This window comes from Zingiber officinale, chromosome 5B (genome assembly GCF_018446385.1).
Source record: "Zingiber officinale cultivar Zhangliang chromosome 5B, Zo_v1.1, whole genome shotgun sequence".
In the NCBI taxonomy this organism is placed as follows: Eukaryota; Viridiplantae; Streptophyta; class Magnoliopsida; order Zingiberales; family Zingiberaceae; genus Zingiber; species Zingiber officinale.
Window position 1 is genome coordinate 90,850,687 of NC_055995.1, and position 16,818 is coordinate 90,867,504.

The 16,818-nt window shown below is 39.2% G+C and overlaps 1 long non-coding RNA gene across 2 annotated transcripts; it reads left to right on the forward strand.

Annotated features, from left to right (window-relative positions):
- The first annotated feature begins 11,932 nt into the window (after positions 1-11,932).
- On the forward strand, positions 11,933-16,564 carry LOC121984969. Of its 2 annotated transcripts, none has more exons than XR_006113029.1 (3): positions 11,933-13,275; positions 13,352-13,553; positions 15,740-16,564. It is a non-coding gene; the product is annotated as an uncharacterized LOC121984969 (long non-coding RNA). The 2 variants fall into 2 exon arrangements; XR_006113030.1 differs by having other exon boundaries at positions 13,357-13,553.
- The last annotated feature ends 254 nt before the right edge of the window (positions 16,565-16,818 follow it).

The following is a 16,818-nucleotide window of genomic DNA, read 5'->3' on the forward strand; positions in this document are numbered from 1 at the left end:
AATTCCAGTCGCGATCACGTCCGGAATCCGGCGCGATCGCGGCCGGACTCCAGACGCTATCGCGACTGGACACGATCGTGCCAGATTCCGGCCACGATCGCGCCGAAATCCGATCGCGATCTCGCCGAAATGTGGCACGATCGCGTCCAGTCGCGATAGCGTCCGGAGTCCGGCCGCGATCCCCGGCGGGTTCACCCCCTGGACTATAGTGTGGGTGGGTCCAGACGATGGGCAGATGGCCGGTGACAGGGCGGGTGGCAGGCGCGCGAGGAGGTGCGGTGAGCACAGTGAGCAGCGAGAACCAATTGTTTCGGCAAGAACGAAGAGAAAAAAAAAAGTTGCATTTAAAAAATTAAAAAGAAAATGACATGGCAAGTCCGTAACAATCCGTAGGAAATAGCCCGCAGCATAACAATCCTATATATATGTGTGTGTGTGTGTGTCAGAATCTCTCTTTTTCTTTAAATTACTTTCCTAATACGACACTTAAATTACCCCCATCCAAATTTTGACACATGCCGAATCTTCTAGCCCTTTAAATTATCTCTCCCTCCAACCCTTGACACATGACACATGTCAGAACCTCTCACTCTCTTTAAATTACTCATCCTCCAACCATTGACACATGTCAAAACACCCCTCTATCTTTAAATTACTCCTCTTCAACGCTTGACATATATCAGAACCTCCCCTCCCTTTAAATTACTTACCCTCCAATCCTTGACACATGTCAAAACACCACTTTTCCTTTAAACTACCCCCCTTCAACTCTTGACACATGTCAGAATATCTCCTCCCTTTAAATTACCCCTCTTCCAACCATTGACACATGTCAAAATCTCTCATCCCTTTAAATTACCCTTTTCCAAATCTTGACACATGTCAAAATCTCTCATCCCTTTAAATTACCCTCTTCCAACTCTTGACACATGTCAGAACTTCTCACTTTCTTTAAATTGTTCACCCTCTAATCCTTGATACATGTCAAATACCCCTCTCCCTTTAAATTACCCTCTCTAACCCTTGACACATGTCAGAATCTCCCCTCCCCTTAAATTACCCACCTTTCAACTCTTGACACATGTCAGAACCTCTCATCCCCTTAAATTATCCACCCTTTAACTCTTGACACATGTCAAAATGTATCCCATTAAATCATCCTCTCACACTTCATTTTTAGTCACTCTTCAGTCACACCTCCCTCCACTGCTATCTCCCCCTCAGTCTCTCCTTCTCTCTTCTTGAAACATAGTTATCTTCTTAGCCATTACTTTTTGTAATTCATAGAAGGAAATTATGGATGACTATTTGAGTTTATTTTCAAATAGTTGATCAATTGAGAATGATGTTCCTAGTGGAGAGAGAGTATCTCCAACAACAGTCACGATTATACAGTCAAATTTACCACGAATCAGGTTAGTTATTATCATTATTTTATGCATATTCGTTATTTATTTTATAAGTAAAGAAATTATATTAAGATTGGATAATCTCATACTTATACATCTTTGTTATATTTGTTGGTACAACATCCCTCAGGTCAAGGTTGACCTGGTTGACCAAGCTTGAGTCTTGGTTTGGGTTTCGATGTTTGACAATGCAAGGTTGATTGAAGAAGAGTCAAGTAGGTCAAGGATGATCGGATACTTGACTGGGAAGTCCTAACTGGGATGTTAGGCAGGAGGAAAATCCTGGTGAGTGAAGCCAGGTGAAAGACCTAGTGAGTGAAGCTAGGCAAGAGAAAAATCTTGGTGAGTGAAGCCAGGTGAAAGACCTAGTGAGTGAAACTAGGCAATTGGGAAAGTCCTGGTGAGTGAAGCCAGGCAAGAGAAATCCAGATGGGTCAAGGTTGACCAGACATCTGGTGAGAGTCCAAGTAGGTCAAAGGGATTGACCGGATACTTGGCACGAGGAAGAAAAGTCCAAGTAGGTCTTAGGGAGTGACCGGATACTTGGCAAGAAGAGAAAAGTCCAAGTGGGTCAAAGGGATTGACCAGACACTTGGTGAGAGAGTCCTAGCTGGCCAAGGGTGACCGGATGCTAGGTCATATGTACCAACAAGTCATGGTTGACTAGATGTTGGTTTAGGGGGCTTTGGGCTTGGTTTTGGGCAAAAACCAAGGTTTGGATTGATCCGTGGATTGATCCAGCAGGTTTGGATTGATCCGTGGATTGATCCAGCAGGTTTGGATCGATCATTGGATCGATCCAGAAGATCTGGATCGATCCACCGATTGATCCGGTGAGTCCCCACGAACAGAACCTCTCTGGATCGATCAGTGGATCGATTGGGACGCTGCTGCTTCGCGCGATAAGTGCTGGATCGATCGGTGGATCGATCCAGAAGTTTTTCCAGAGCACAGAGGCGCTCTGGATCGATCCGTGGATCGATCCAAAGCCTCCCCAATCGATTGGGAGCAATCCAATCGATTGGGATTCGACCGTTGGCGTCGTTTATAGCTGTTGGCGTGCTAGTCCCTCATCAGAACTTCACCGATTCACTCCGGATCTCTCGCCAACTCTCTCAACAAGCTCAGATCGCCAGTTCTTGAAGGATCTTGGAAGCTTTCCAAGTCAAGAGGCGGATCAAAGGCAAGAAGAGAAGCTAGGGTTAGGGTTTTCTGTACTCATTGTAAGCTTTGCGCTTGTATTTTGTTTCCCTTTCCTTTCTTCTTGTACTGAGAGTCTTGTAGGGCTTCTCCGCCCTCGGTAGTTACCGAAAAGGAGTGTTTTCATAGTGGAGGGTGCGTGCGTGGTGTGGATCCTTGGATTAGTCATCTCCGTTGGAGGTGGATACCAAGTAAACTCCTAGTGTTAGCGTGTTTGTGTTTGTTTATGTATTTTCCGCTGCGCATTCTTGAAGAAACAACCAACACCGAGCAACGAGCACGCGACGAGCTATTCACCCCCCCCTCTAGCTACTTTTGGTCATGACAAGTGGTATCAGAGCGAGGCCGCTCTTCACCGGAATCATCGCCGGAAGGGTCAAGCATATCAAGAAAAGCTAGAGGGTGAAGAAGTTGGAGCAAATTCTTCAAGTTCAAGACTTTATCAAGCTCAACTTCAAGATGCAATTCCAAGATGGGCTTGGATTTGACACAAGGGTGGCTCCACCATACACTTCTACGAGTTTCGATTCTTGGAAATCAAGAATCGAAAATTTTCTTATGATGGAGATAGAGCAATGGTTTGCTCTAATGGAAGGCTTCAAGGCTCCAAGAAATTCAAAGGGCAAAGTTCTAAAGAAAAGCAAATGGAGCCCGGAGCAAGTCCAAAGGTGCGAGGCAAATGACAAAGTGACCAAGCTTTTGGACAATTTATTGCCAAGCACCATCCTTTGCAAAATTGGAGAGTTTGAAGATGCAAAGGAGCTATGGAGCAAATTGGCCAAGCTTCATGAAGAGATCCCCTCCACTGTACAAGATCATGAAGAATCCAGAGAGGGTGACTCTTTGGAGCAAGACCAAGAGGAGGACTCCGAGGTTGAGAGATGCTCAACCTCAAGAAGAGGAAATCCAAGAAGCTTCATCCTCAAGGGAATGCAACGAAGGGAACAAGGAGGAGCATACTCCTTGTTTCATGTTCAAGATGATGAAGCCTCCACCTCTAGGATTGAGGGGGAGCAATCCTTGGTGACGCCGGATCAAGAAGAAGGAGAAGCTTCTACATCCGGGTCAAGTGAAGAAGAAGAAGATGGTGCCACCTCCGAAATTCAAGAAATAGCAAATGGAGGAGCAAGTGTCATCCCTACACAAGAAGGTATAAATGTTTCAATTAAAAATAAAAATCATATAATATGTTTTGAGTGTAGGGAAAGTGGGCACTACAAGAGCAAGTGTCCCAACTTGGCCAAGAAGAAGGGGCAAGGAGAAGCCCGAGGAGACCATTCCGGAACAAAGAAGAGCAAGGAGCATATCATATGCTTCTCTTGCAATCAAAAGGGGCATTACCGAGTCAATGCCTCAAGGGGAAGAAGATGGTCAAGGCTCAAGGAGGCATTAGTCAAGGGGGAGCCTCCAAGGTAAAGAAGAAGGTAACATTTATTGAGCCTACTCCTTTACATTATGGTAAAAAGCATGATAGTTCTAATTTTTATCATTTTAATGCGATTTACCATAAGAATAGGAAGCATGAGGGCTTTAAGGAAAAGCATGTGGCCCTACATGCCAAAACTACTACACCTAAGGCTAGGAATGTAGGTAAAAGTCTAGGCAAGAACTCTAAGGATTGTAGCTACAAGCCTAGAAACAAAAATGCTCATGGACTTAATGGAAAACCAAAAACTAAGGACTTAGTGATGGAAAATCAAGTCTTGAGGTCAAGACTTGATAAAATGGAAAAGACCCTAAGAAGGATGGAAAATATCCTATTAGGCCAAAATAAGCATAGCCTAGGTCTAGGAGCACAAAGGTCATCCAATGGTCATAGAGGTTTGGGATACAAACCCAAAGCTAAAAAGGATGTGCCTAGTTATCATAGGGTTCCATATAGCTATGGAACAAACCCTAAGTCTAGAGGTCAAGTCCAAGATACAAGGGAAGATATCCCTAGAAGTATCTTTGCAACCAAAGTGACTAAGACTTCTAAGAAGTCTAAGAAAGTCACTAACAAGGTCACAAGAGAGGCTATCCCTAGAGTTGACCTAGAAAATGTGACCAAGGCTTCTAAGAAGCTCAACAAGGTTACTAGGAAGGTATCTAGGGAAGTTATCCCTAGTGAGTACCTAGAGCATCCAAGGAGCACCAATAGGTGTTGGGTTCCTAGGAGCATCTTCTCTACCCCATAGATGGGTTAGAGAGTGTCAACTCCGATTAGAAGGGTAGTTAACCCAACTTTGAGGAAATTGACACTCAAGGAGCATTTTCAAGGTTTTTGTTAACCTTTGAAAATGAAATGGAATTATTATTTACTCCTTGAAAGAGTAAAATGTGCCTAATGGTGGAAAATTTATTTTATCTTAAAAGGCATAAATTGGGAAAACCTAGAGAAATACCAAGTTGGGATTTTGGTATTCTCTTATAAATTTAAGGCACTCGGACCTTGATTTATGTGATTACTCTTGAGGAAAAATGGAATATGCCAACATTTGAGGATAAGCTTAATTTCAATTGGCATAAATTAATCAAGAGAATTAGAAATGCCCATTTAGGTTTTGGCACTCTCTTGAAGCACTTTGGGCAATCTAGGGTTTAAGTTTTAGGATTAGCTAAGATTAACGATACTTAGATAGGTAATCTATGTATATTTTATTTATGCTAAACCTTGCCATGATTGTTTGCTCATAATATGCCATGACATCATATTTTATCTTATTTGTATTTTGCATTCATGACTTATCATGAAAAATACAAAAATACCATGTCATGCCATACATACATCATGTAGTTATAGGAATCTTTCTTTTGAAAGCTATTTTATTTTGATGTATGCCATAACATTATCATGCATTATGTTTATTTCCTTAAAAATTAAGGACATATGGCATTAGTTAAACAAGTGACATTTGTTTACAGCAAGTGGAATAAACAAGTGACATTTGTTTAACAAGTAAATCAACAAGTAACATCCTTTGTGGATGTCTACCTCTCAAAATGTCTAGATAGATATGCATGATCCCTAGAATAGGGCAAAACCAAAATCTTACATCTCACAAAGACCTATAAGATGACTTGTATGTGTTTCAGTGCACATTAGATACAAGTGAGATGTTAGGATGATGAACAAAACTCAAGATGTTGATTTAGTGCATTCTTTTGAGTTTTAAGTTCATCAAAACACATAGTTATGTGTTTTCCCATCATTGGGAAAGCTAATGTACAAGTCATGTGCATTATGCCCAAGGAACATGATGGGATATTGGTTTTGAAAATGTTTTTAAAATATTTTTGGAAAACTTTGGTGAAGGCTATCTTTTGATAGTAATCACCATTGAATAGTTAGACACAAACTTGAAGAAAACGCTAAAGTTTTTGCAAGTTTTCAAGTTTGTGTCAATCTTTGAAAATATAAAGTATTTTCATAGAAAGCTATTTTTCCATGATTAAGTATGCCCTAAATAATGTCTACACGAAATTTCATGATTTTTGGATTTTTGTAGAATTTTCTAGGGGTTTCTGAAGTTGACTGGAATTTCAGCAACTATCAGAACTCCGATCGATCCATGGATCGATTGGAGTTCCTGAATCGATCCGTGGATCGATTCGGAAGGTAAATCTTGCGAGCAGAAGCTCGCTGGATCGATCAGTGGATCGATCCACACATACTGAATCGATCAGTGGATCGATTCGGTTGGTTCAATCAATTGGATCCCAACTCCAATCGATCCAAGTTGCTGATTTTGGCTGGGAAGGCCTGACTTCAGCATCTTTGAACCATGGTTAGTCTATGTAACCATTCCAAACCCTTAAAATACATTTGTATACATAAAAAGGGTGTTTTCGTGTTGAAAACAAGGATGGAATGGTTAAGGAAGACTTCATTGAAGTTTAGGTTGAGGTTTGTTTCAAATTTTGAACATTTGAACCTCAAAACTTCTAAATCTGGGTTTCCTAAAGGTTTAGGGATTCCAAGTCATTGTTGGTGCAATGACAGAAGTTACCACCATGTCTTTAGGGGGAGGGACTCTTTAAAGGCATGAAAATTATTTTCATGAACCTTGGAAGGTGGTTAACCTTCTTTAAAGAAAATGCTCATGTATGAGCTTTTTGAACTTGAAATGGGGAGTGAATATCCTCATTATTTCAAGTGGGAACTCAAGTGGTTAGAAAATACTCAAGGTTGGGTATTTGTCTACATTGAGGGAGAAGTTAAGGATAAATGAAGGGTATGGGACCTTCATTATCGTGTTGATCACAACGAGTGATGTTGTGAACAACAAGGAACAACTCTTCAGGGGGAGAGTCGTCAACAAATGGATTTGTTGATGTGTACCCAAAATTGGGGCAAGGGTTGATGTGTGCCCAAAGATGGGTTGATGTGTGCCAATAGGGGGAGAATGAAAGGACCTGTGAATGGGTGTAAGTTAGGATTTCATTACCTAGAGGGAGTGTGCCCTCTTAGGGGGAGAATGAAGAGCTTAACTTATGCTTTCATTACCTAGTGGCATGAAGAATGAGGCTATGGGATTAGCCTAACTTACATGTGGTATTGTAAGTGGTAGTGTTGGTATTGTCAAACATCAAAAAAGGGGAGATTGTTGGTGCAACATCCCTCAGGTCAAGGTTGACCTGGTTGACCAAGCTTGAGTCTTGGTTTGAGTTTCGATGTTTGACAATGCAAGGTTGATTGAAGAAGAGTCAAGTAGGTCAAGGATGATCGGATACTTGACTGGGAAGTCCTAACTGGGATGTTAGGCAGGAGGAAAATCCTGGTGAGTGAAGCCAGGTGAAAGACCTAGTGAGTGAAGCTAGGCAATTGGGAAGTCCTAGTGAGTGAAACTAGGCAAGAGAAAAATCCTGGTGAGTGAAGCCAGGTGAAAGACCTAGTGAGTGAAACTAGGCAATTGGGAAAGTCCTGGTGAGTGAAGCCAGGCAAGAGAAATCCAGATGGGTCAAGGTTGACCAGACATCTGGTGAGAGTCCAAGTAGGTCAAAGGGATTGACCGGATACTTGGCACGAGGAAGAAAAGTCCAAGTAGGTCTTAGGGAGTGACCGGATACTTGGCAAGAAGAGAAAAGTCCAAGTGGGTCAAAGGGATTGACCAGACACTTGGTGAGAGAGTCCTAGCTGGCCAAGGGTGACCGGATGCTAGGTCATATGTACCAACAAGTCATGGTTGACTAGATGTTGGTTTAGGGGGCTTTGGGCTTGGTTTTGGGCAAAAACCAAGGTTTGGATTGATCCGTGGATTGATCCAGCAGGTTTGGATTGAGTTTGGATTGATCCGTGGATTGATCCAGCAGGTTTGGATCGATCAGTGGATCGATCCAGAAGATCTGGATCGATCCACCGATCGATCCGTGAGACAGAGAACCTCTGGATCGATCCGTGGATCGATCGAGGTCCCAATCGATCGCTGGATCGATTGGGGGCCGCTCGCGGAGTCTTTGGATCGATCGGTGGATCGATCCGACGGGGATAAGCGCTCGATCGATCCGTGGATCGATCCAGCCTCCCAATCGATTGGGAGCAATCCAATCGATTGGGATTCGACCGCGTCGTTTATAGCTGTTGGCGTTCTTCAGCATCACTTCACCGATTCACTCCAGATCTCTCGCCAACTCCTCCACAGCTCTCAAAAATCAGCCAGTTCTTGAAGGATCTTGGAAGCTTTCCAAGTCAAGAGGCGGATCAAAGGCAAGAAGAGAAGCTAGGGTTAGGGTTTTCTGTACTCATTGTAAGCTTTGCGCTTGTATTTTGTTTCCCTTTCCTTTCTTCTTGTACTGAGAGTCTTGTAGGGCTTCTCCGCCCTCGGTAGTTACCGAAAAGGAGTGTTTTCATAGTGGAGGGTGCGTGCGTGGTGTGGATCCTTGGATTAGTCATCTCCGTTGGAGGTGGATACCAAGTAAACTCCTAGTGTTAGCGTGTTTGTGTTTGTTTATGTATTTTCCGCTGCGCATTCTTGAAGAAACAACCAACACCGAGCAACGAGCACGCGACGAGCTATTCACCCCCCCTCTAGCTACTTTTGGTCCTAACAATATTTTTTATATAGATATTTAAAAGTAGAGAAGATATGATAAATTGGATAAAGACAGTTGATCTGAAGAATGATATTGTAGAGGTTATTAAAAATCCTGCTAATTTAAAAGGTTGTAATCTACTAAAGTGTCATTTTATATGTGAAAGAAGTGGAAAGTATAAACTGCTATGACATCTAGTTGATGGACAATCCTTAAAAAGAAATACTGGGACTAAAAAATATGAATGCTCATTTGAGTTGCGAGGTATATCAATACCTCTAGATGATGTGATGTGGGGGTTAAGGGTTGTTTATGATTTTCATAATCATCAATTAGGAGTACCCAAGTAGGTTAAAACCAATAGAGAAAGAATTTATGTTTGACATAGCGAACAACACCACACCTCGTAAAATTCTTAGTATTTTGAAGGAAAGAGACCCGTCAACAAGTACGGGGATCAAAAGCATTTACAATGTCATTTTTATAAATAAATCCGCTAAACGGAGCTGCCTAAATTTTATTCAGTATGTCTTAGACCAATTAATCAAGAAAGAATACCTCCATAATTATCGTACAAATCCAGACACCAACGAAATCATAGATATTCTTTAGGTTTATCCAAAAAGACTAGAGTTGTCTGTCAATTTTTCTTCTGTGTTGATCATTGATGCCACATACAAGACCAATGAGTATCGGATACCACTATTGGAGGTAGTGGGTATCACATCCACAATGTGAACTAACTCACTTATATTCGTATATCTTAGTAATGAAATGACAGAGCAACTGACATGAGCATTAGGTACCTTAAAGAAGTGGATGGTTGAAAAAAAGGTATCGTTGCCATTGATGTTTGTTTTAGATCAGGATTTGACACTTATTAATGATATTAAAATATGTTTTTCCAATGTACGTCACATCCTTTATATTTGACACATAAATCAGTGCGTAGTGAAGAAATACGCCCCTATGCTTGGTCTAGAGTGACAACATTTTTATGCATCATGACACTCATTTATTAATTCATCGACACAATGGTCTTACCAGCAAAAGTGGGATGTCATGCGCGAGGAGTATCAACGATTTGAGGGTGTTCTAAATTACCTTTGGGATACATAGTTACACCTTTATAAAGAGTGATTTGTTTCAGCATGGGTTGATACATGTATGTACTTTGGGAGCAATTCAAATCAAAGGTATAGTCACTTTATAGCTTTATTATTTAAAATTTGTTCATTATTGTACTATTTCAATTCTTTTCAGTATTAAAACACAATGCATTTTTTTTATTGCAGGGCAAAGTCTATATATACGATACTAAAGTTATATTTGGGAGATACCATGTCATCCTACAGACATATTTTGAAAAAATAAATACGATGTTGAGAATTCAGTCGGGGATATTAAGAAGTTGTTCGAGAGATCTCTCAACATTTCATACCATCAACATTTATATGATGGCATTTTCAATCAAATAAGGTGGCGGATTTCATTAGAGGTAATGGAGTTGATTTCTGGTCAGCTAAAATGCATTGAGGAAGTATCTCACCAGCTAGTCAACAGATGCAACTGTTCTATCAAAATTATATACGGATTGCCATGAGAGCATGATCTTGCACATTACCGTTACTTTTCCATTTCAATTCCGCTTCAAAGTATCAACGCTCATTGGATGAGATTGTCGATGCACGTACATCAGTTTAATGACGAGGGAGCACAACCTAACAGGATATCCCACGTTGTTGAGATATTAATTAGATGAGATGGATCCACATATGCGAGAGCATATGATAGACAAATTTTTTGATATGATAGATCTATCTTCAAAGTACAGTTCAAGTCCCTTTATACAACATAGAACATAGAAGTCGACCTCTGGTAGAGATGAGCAAAGTGGACGTCGCATACCTTCTTTTACATATGCATCCACTTCAGGATCTAGGGTCTCTCAACCGACTGCAACATCTCGAGGGAGAGGAAGATGTGGAAGGGGGTCGAAGGTTTGCAATACTCAAACGACCCATGATCACTCTCCAGTTCCACCTATTCATGATACTTATATTGAGAAATTACTTGTGCCTCTGCAGCGTTATATTTCTCACACTGTTGATATTCAACCTGATGATCATTGTGGATTCATGGCAATAACTGTACTAATTGGGTATGGTGAAGAATGTGAGTTTCAAATACGATTCGAGCTTATAGAAGATATTCAACAAAATAAGGATCTATATGATCAACTTTATCCAAATCGAAATTTGGTAACCAATCTATTATTCTCATTGAATTGATCCAAGCTGTGTGCACAAGAAATGTATTAGATGGACTCTATGCCTTTGGGAGTTGGCATCACATCAAAGTATAATCTTGTATTGCATACATTTGGTGAGCATGTTGGGAGTTATTTTACTCACTTGTCATTAAGAACTTCTCCAGTTCTAAACCAAGAGTGTCGAGAAATAGCCATTACTCATGTTGACAATCACTTCGTTCAAGTTTTCTTACATCCTCATTACCCTGTACCATTCATTCCAATGTGGTAGTGGCAACATTCATCGTATGAAGGTAAAGGATGAGTCACTCGTTATATGACACATGTTCATTTATGGTATAAAGTAATAGGTATACCACCAGCAAACACTTCAAGAGCAAAATTTGGAGGTAATATTGATTAAAATTTCTATTTTTATATATTTTCATGTTTTATTATTATTATATGTACTCTTCATTTAAAAAAATGTTTATTCCTAAATTATGAATGTGTTCACTATTAATTATTAATATTTTTGTCAGTTTTAAATATATATTTTTTTATTTTGATCCATATTTTTATAATTTTTAAAATTTTTACAAATAATAACTCCTAAAATTTATAACTAAAAATAAACAAAAGAGTATAAATATATAAAAAAATTATTAAAAAAATGAAATTGATAAAAAAATTGATTAACAAAAAAATAAAATCAATAAGAAAAACAAAACTTTAAAAAATAATAAATTGAAAAAAATACCAGTATTATGAACAAAATAATAAATAAAATTAAATAAAATTTATATAAAATTGAAAAAAATAAAGTATTGATAAAAAAATGATAAACAAAATTGATTAAAAAAATAAAACTAAATAAAATTGATATAAAATTGTAAAAATAAAGTATTAATAAAAAATAATAAATAAAATTGATTAAAAAATAAAATAAAATAAAAATAAAAATAATAATAAATTGAATTAATTAAAAATAAAACTAAATAAAATAAAAAATATACAAGTATGAGAACTATTTTAAAATCCCCTACCCGATCGACCCATCCCAGTTAGCCCAACCTCGATTTTCCACTTTCCCATTCGCTTGTCCCCCTTTTCTTCTTGCTGTTATCGTGTAACTCAGTGTTGGAGATAATCTGCGATCCCATGTTAAGAAATATTCTTTCAGGAAGCAAGCGCTGGCTCTGGAGAGCCAACTATACTACTCCTGACGGATTCTTTTGACCCCTTTCCTTCTTCCTTCCTTCTCGACGGATCTGTTCTCTTCCCTTTCTCTCAACCACTGTTCAAATGCAGTAGTTAAGATGTTTCTTGTCGTGATGGATATTTTTAGTAAAATTTTCCAGTATTTGCCCAAACACAATGGTTGAAATATTTATGGTTGCAATGATTGGTATTCTAAAATGATTGTTTTCCAGTATTTACCCAAAAACATTGGTTAAAATGTTTTTGGTTGCAAAATTTAGTTTTGTTCCAAAATGTTCGGTTCTAACATTATGCATATCCTTACTTACTAAAAGAAACTTTTTTTTGTAGAAACTAAAAATGCTGACCTGTGTCCGTATTGATTTCTCAGGCCTTACTAGAGAATAGTACACTTGGCTATTTAAAAACTCTGACTATTGACTTTGATTACTCGTGCTTAAAGTTGTTATTTTAGGTACTATAATTTGAACTTTATAACCTGAATTATGGCCTAGCATTTCTTGGCAACATTTTAAAATAAATCTGTAAACCTTGTTTTGTTTTGTGTGTTATTATTTTTTTTTAAGAAAATATGAGTAAGGGATGATTTTGATTGTCCGGGTCTATCATTAGGTTGAACTTTTTATTGTTTTTGAATTTGGAAGTCTTGAGTGTTTTTTCAATGTGTCTCATGTACTGGTTTATATTTTCTGGACCAATTTATATACATGTTCTATGCTAAATCCAGAAGCACATAGGTTACAGATTCAAAGTCCCATTTGGTATTAGTTAGTTTGCAGTATGAGAATCCCTTGAGAGTTGAGATTAAAAATGTTAAAAGCCAAACTTAAGCTGATAGTAGATTAAAAAAAGTAATTCAAAACAAAGAAGTTCTATACTAGGGTTTCCAGATCAAAGATATAACTTTTAGTATTATACAGGAAGACAATCATAGTCCTGTTATTGTGGTATTGCTATGCTTATTTACTGTTACAGATTTACAGGAACTTGTCATACATTGATTTCACAATAATAATCCATCTTCAACAGAACAATAGAAGGGGAAGATGACATTTTGCAGAAAACGTTGTGGCTTAGTTGGGCAAGGAATTCTTAAAGACAGTGTGATAGGCAGATCAAATGAGGCTTTCCAGATGCTTAACTCTGTTCGCTATTTTACGTCTACAAAACTTTTTGCTGGAGGTATTATTTCCTTTTTATTCTTCCATGATGATTTATTTTATAAGTGAATAATCCATTCTATCACATCTATAAAAAGGGCAGCCCGGTGCACGAAGCTCCCGCCATGCGGGGTCCCCGGGAAGGATCCATTGTACACAGTATTACCCTGCTTTTTGCAAAAAGTTGTTTCCAGGATTCGAACCCGTGACCTTTTGATCACATGGCAACAACTTTACCGTTGCGCCAAGACTCCCCTTCATTCTATCACGTCTATATGCCTAAAAAACTTTTAGTTAGAGGTAAGATTTCCTTCTTTTTTACATGATGATTTACTTGATAGTGAATATGATAAATATCCAAAACCACAGTTAGCTATCTTAAATGGTTGTCATATACAAATACCCCTGAGATTAAGCAAATTCAAACCTGCCCTAAATCTGATTTTATAAATCTAATGTGACAAATGTGAACTAGACCAAAACCCAATTATTAGCTACCTGAATTAGGCTTAAGCAGATTGGGTTGGTGCAAGTATGTTACAGAAGACTATCCCTGTCCATCCCAACCTTGGACTATTAGTAGCTTCCTGTTGCGTTAGTGCCAACTCTATTTTTTTTCAGTCTGTAGTCCATCATTCATGAATCCACTGCAGCGAGTATTTTTTACTCAATAGTGTCAAATGGATCAGGTTCAAAATTCACACTGAATAATGCCTTAAAATTTGCTAGTTAGGTAGCCTTGTTGGTTATTAGATCTGCAAATTTAAATCAGTTAGGGATTATATTTTCTGGAAAATGGATTCGTAGTGTCTTTTCCATTCTTGAATTTCAGATATAGTTCATTTGAGTTATTTGGTTTGATAGAAACTTAAGTTGACAATCAACTAGTTGGGTCTTCAGACAGTGAATTTAAATCAGTTAAGGGACTATATTTTCACCTCGTCTCCAAGTCCTAGAAGAACATGATCCCCTCCGATCCCCTTTTCCACCTCATGCATTAATCCTACCACAACATCGCTTTCATTGCCAGCGAGGTGTAGGTGGAAGAGGTTCTTGGCTGGGTCTTTTTTGATGTAGAACATGAGACCGCCGACGGAGCAAAGGATCCTAGCGTCGCAGGTGGAGAGGATATATCAATGGAGTCCCGGGGGAGTCTGGATCAAGGAAGAACTGTAAGCTAAAATAGTTGTTGTGGAGGAAGACGGCGACAGCGTTGCTTCCACTGTCAGCGAGGTGTAGGTGGAAGAGGTTCTTGGCTGGGTCTTTTTTGATGTAGAACATGAGACCGCCAGCGGAGCAAAGGATCCTAGTGTCGCAGGTGGAGAGGATATATCAATGGAGTCCCGGGGGAGTCTGGATCGAGGAGGAAGAACTGTAAGTTAAAATAGTTGTTGTGGAGGAAGACGACGACAGCGTTGTGGTAGGATTAATGCATAAGGTGGGCGAGGGAATCAGAGGTGACCATGTTCTTCAAGGACTTGGAGACGAGGTGTATGCAGAGAGGTTCTTGGCCGGATCTTTTTTCATGTAGAAAATTAGACCGCCGGCAGAGCAAAGGATCTTGATGTCGCAGGTGAAGAGGATATATCCATGGAGTTCCAGGGGAGTCCGAATCGAGGAGGAAGAACTGTAGGCTAAATTTGTTGTTGTGGGCGATGGCGGCGTTGTGGTAGGAGGCGATTATGTTCTTCAAGGACTTGGAGACGAGGTGTAGGCTGAAGAGTTTCTTAGCCGGGGGGGGTAGGAGAAACAATTAAAGTTGAGGATTTCCTAATCGCTGGCAGTGGAAGCGACAGTGCTACTTCCAAGTTGAAGATTATGATCGACCATTGATTCACATAGAGTCTTTCACCATTCCTCCTTTTTTCAAAAGACTACGCGAATCAATGGTCGATCATAATCTTCAACTCGGAAGTAGCACGGCTGACATCACAGGTGGAGGGGATATCCAAGGAGTCCCGAGGGAGTCCAGATCGAGGAAGAAGAATTGTAAGCTAAAATAGTTATTGTGGACGAACACGATGGTGGCGGCAACGACGTTGTGATAGGATTAATGCATGAGGTGGAAGAGGGGATCGGAGGTGATCATGTTCTTCAAGGACTTGGAGACGAGGTATAGGCAGAAGAGGTTCTTGGCCGGGAGGTAGGAGAAATAATTAAACATAGTTGAGGATTTCCTGGTCGCTGGCGGTGGAAGCGGCAGTGCTACTTCCGAGTTGAAGATTGTGATCGACCATTAATTCGTGTAGAGTCATTCGCCATTCTTCCATTTTTTGAAGTTTCCCAATACTTCAAAATTCTGCTTCATCATCAATTGACGCCTAACCTTTCGACTGCTGTTCGAGTTTTCTTTTTTACTGTGTTGTTTTTTTAGGTAATCTATATTTTTATCAAGTACTTCATGCTTATCGAGTATTATCACAGAACAAAGAATGTATGTCTAAGCAAACATTGACATGTTACTAACAACAATGTCATATCTGCAGCGGATGCAGAATTGAGTAAAGAGTCAGTTCTAGCCCCCCAATGCCTTCACTAGTACCAGAGGAATGAGAAATCGTTGTTTCTCTAATCAAATGCAAAAGAAATCGTCCAAATGCTCGGCCAGGTTCCTCCAAAATAGTTTTAACACCAAGCGCATCTATTGCTTCATCAATTCCTCTAACCACATTTGCCTTCATAGGGCAACAATTACCTCTCCTCCACCAAAAAGGCATACTGCAGAAACACACCATAATCCCACATTGTCAAATTTAATAGGCGAGACCTCTCATCCCCGTAGTGTGATGTCCTTTGATTTCATTTCCTCATTGATTAATGAAAAAGCTTCTCTCCACTTAGCAGAATTAGAAGCAGCTGAAAAATGTAATGTGGAAGAATTAATAGAGGTTGTGGTTGATTCTACAATGAGGAGTTTTTTTATCTTCTTGGTGGGGGCTCTTGATCTAGAAGGACTTCTAAGCAAAATACCCAATGACATGCTTAAAGATTGAACTATGTGTGTTGTTGTTGTAATATCAAGTGTCTCTTGCACCCAAACATGTTTATATTTTAATCATTGAACTATGTTTCTAATATATGCCCACTTATTGGTATATATTACTTAAATAGATATCTAATTAAGTAGAAGAGATTAGAGGAGTAAAAATGTAGAATTAATCCTAATTCATCTTTGACAAATGTCAAAGAAAGCAAAGCAACTATTGGTACTCAGCTTCCAACAAATGTAAACTATGACAGGTTAAACTCTTTTGTGGTACTTTCTAAGTTGTTGGAATTCTGTGAATTTGTATGATCATTGTCATTATCAAGTTGATCTTGGCAATAGATAGTTTGCAATTATGAGCATAGTTTAACAATTTTTTTGTTACCTCCAGCGCTCCAAATGTTTGTTCAAGAAAGTGCAAAAGATCAAGCGTCTCAGTTTGAGATTAGAAAAATGCTTGAGGACCCATCATTTGTTTTATTCATCATAACCTCGGTAATACTTTGCTATAAGTGGTACTATAACTTAGCTTATCCCCACATCTTTCAGGAGTTGACCCTAATAATACTTCTCTCAAAG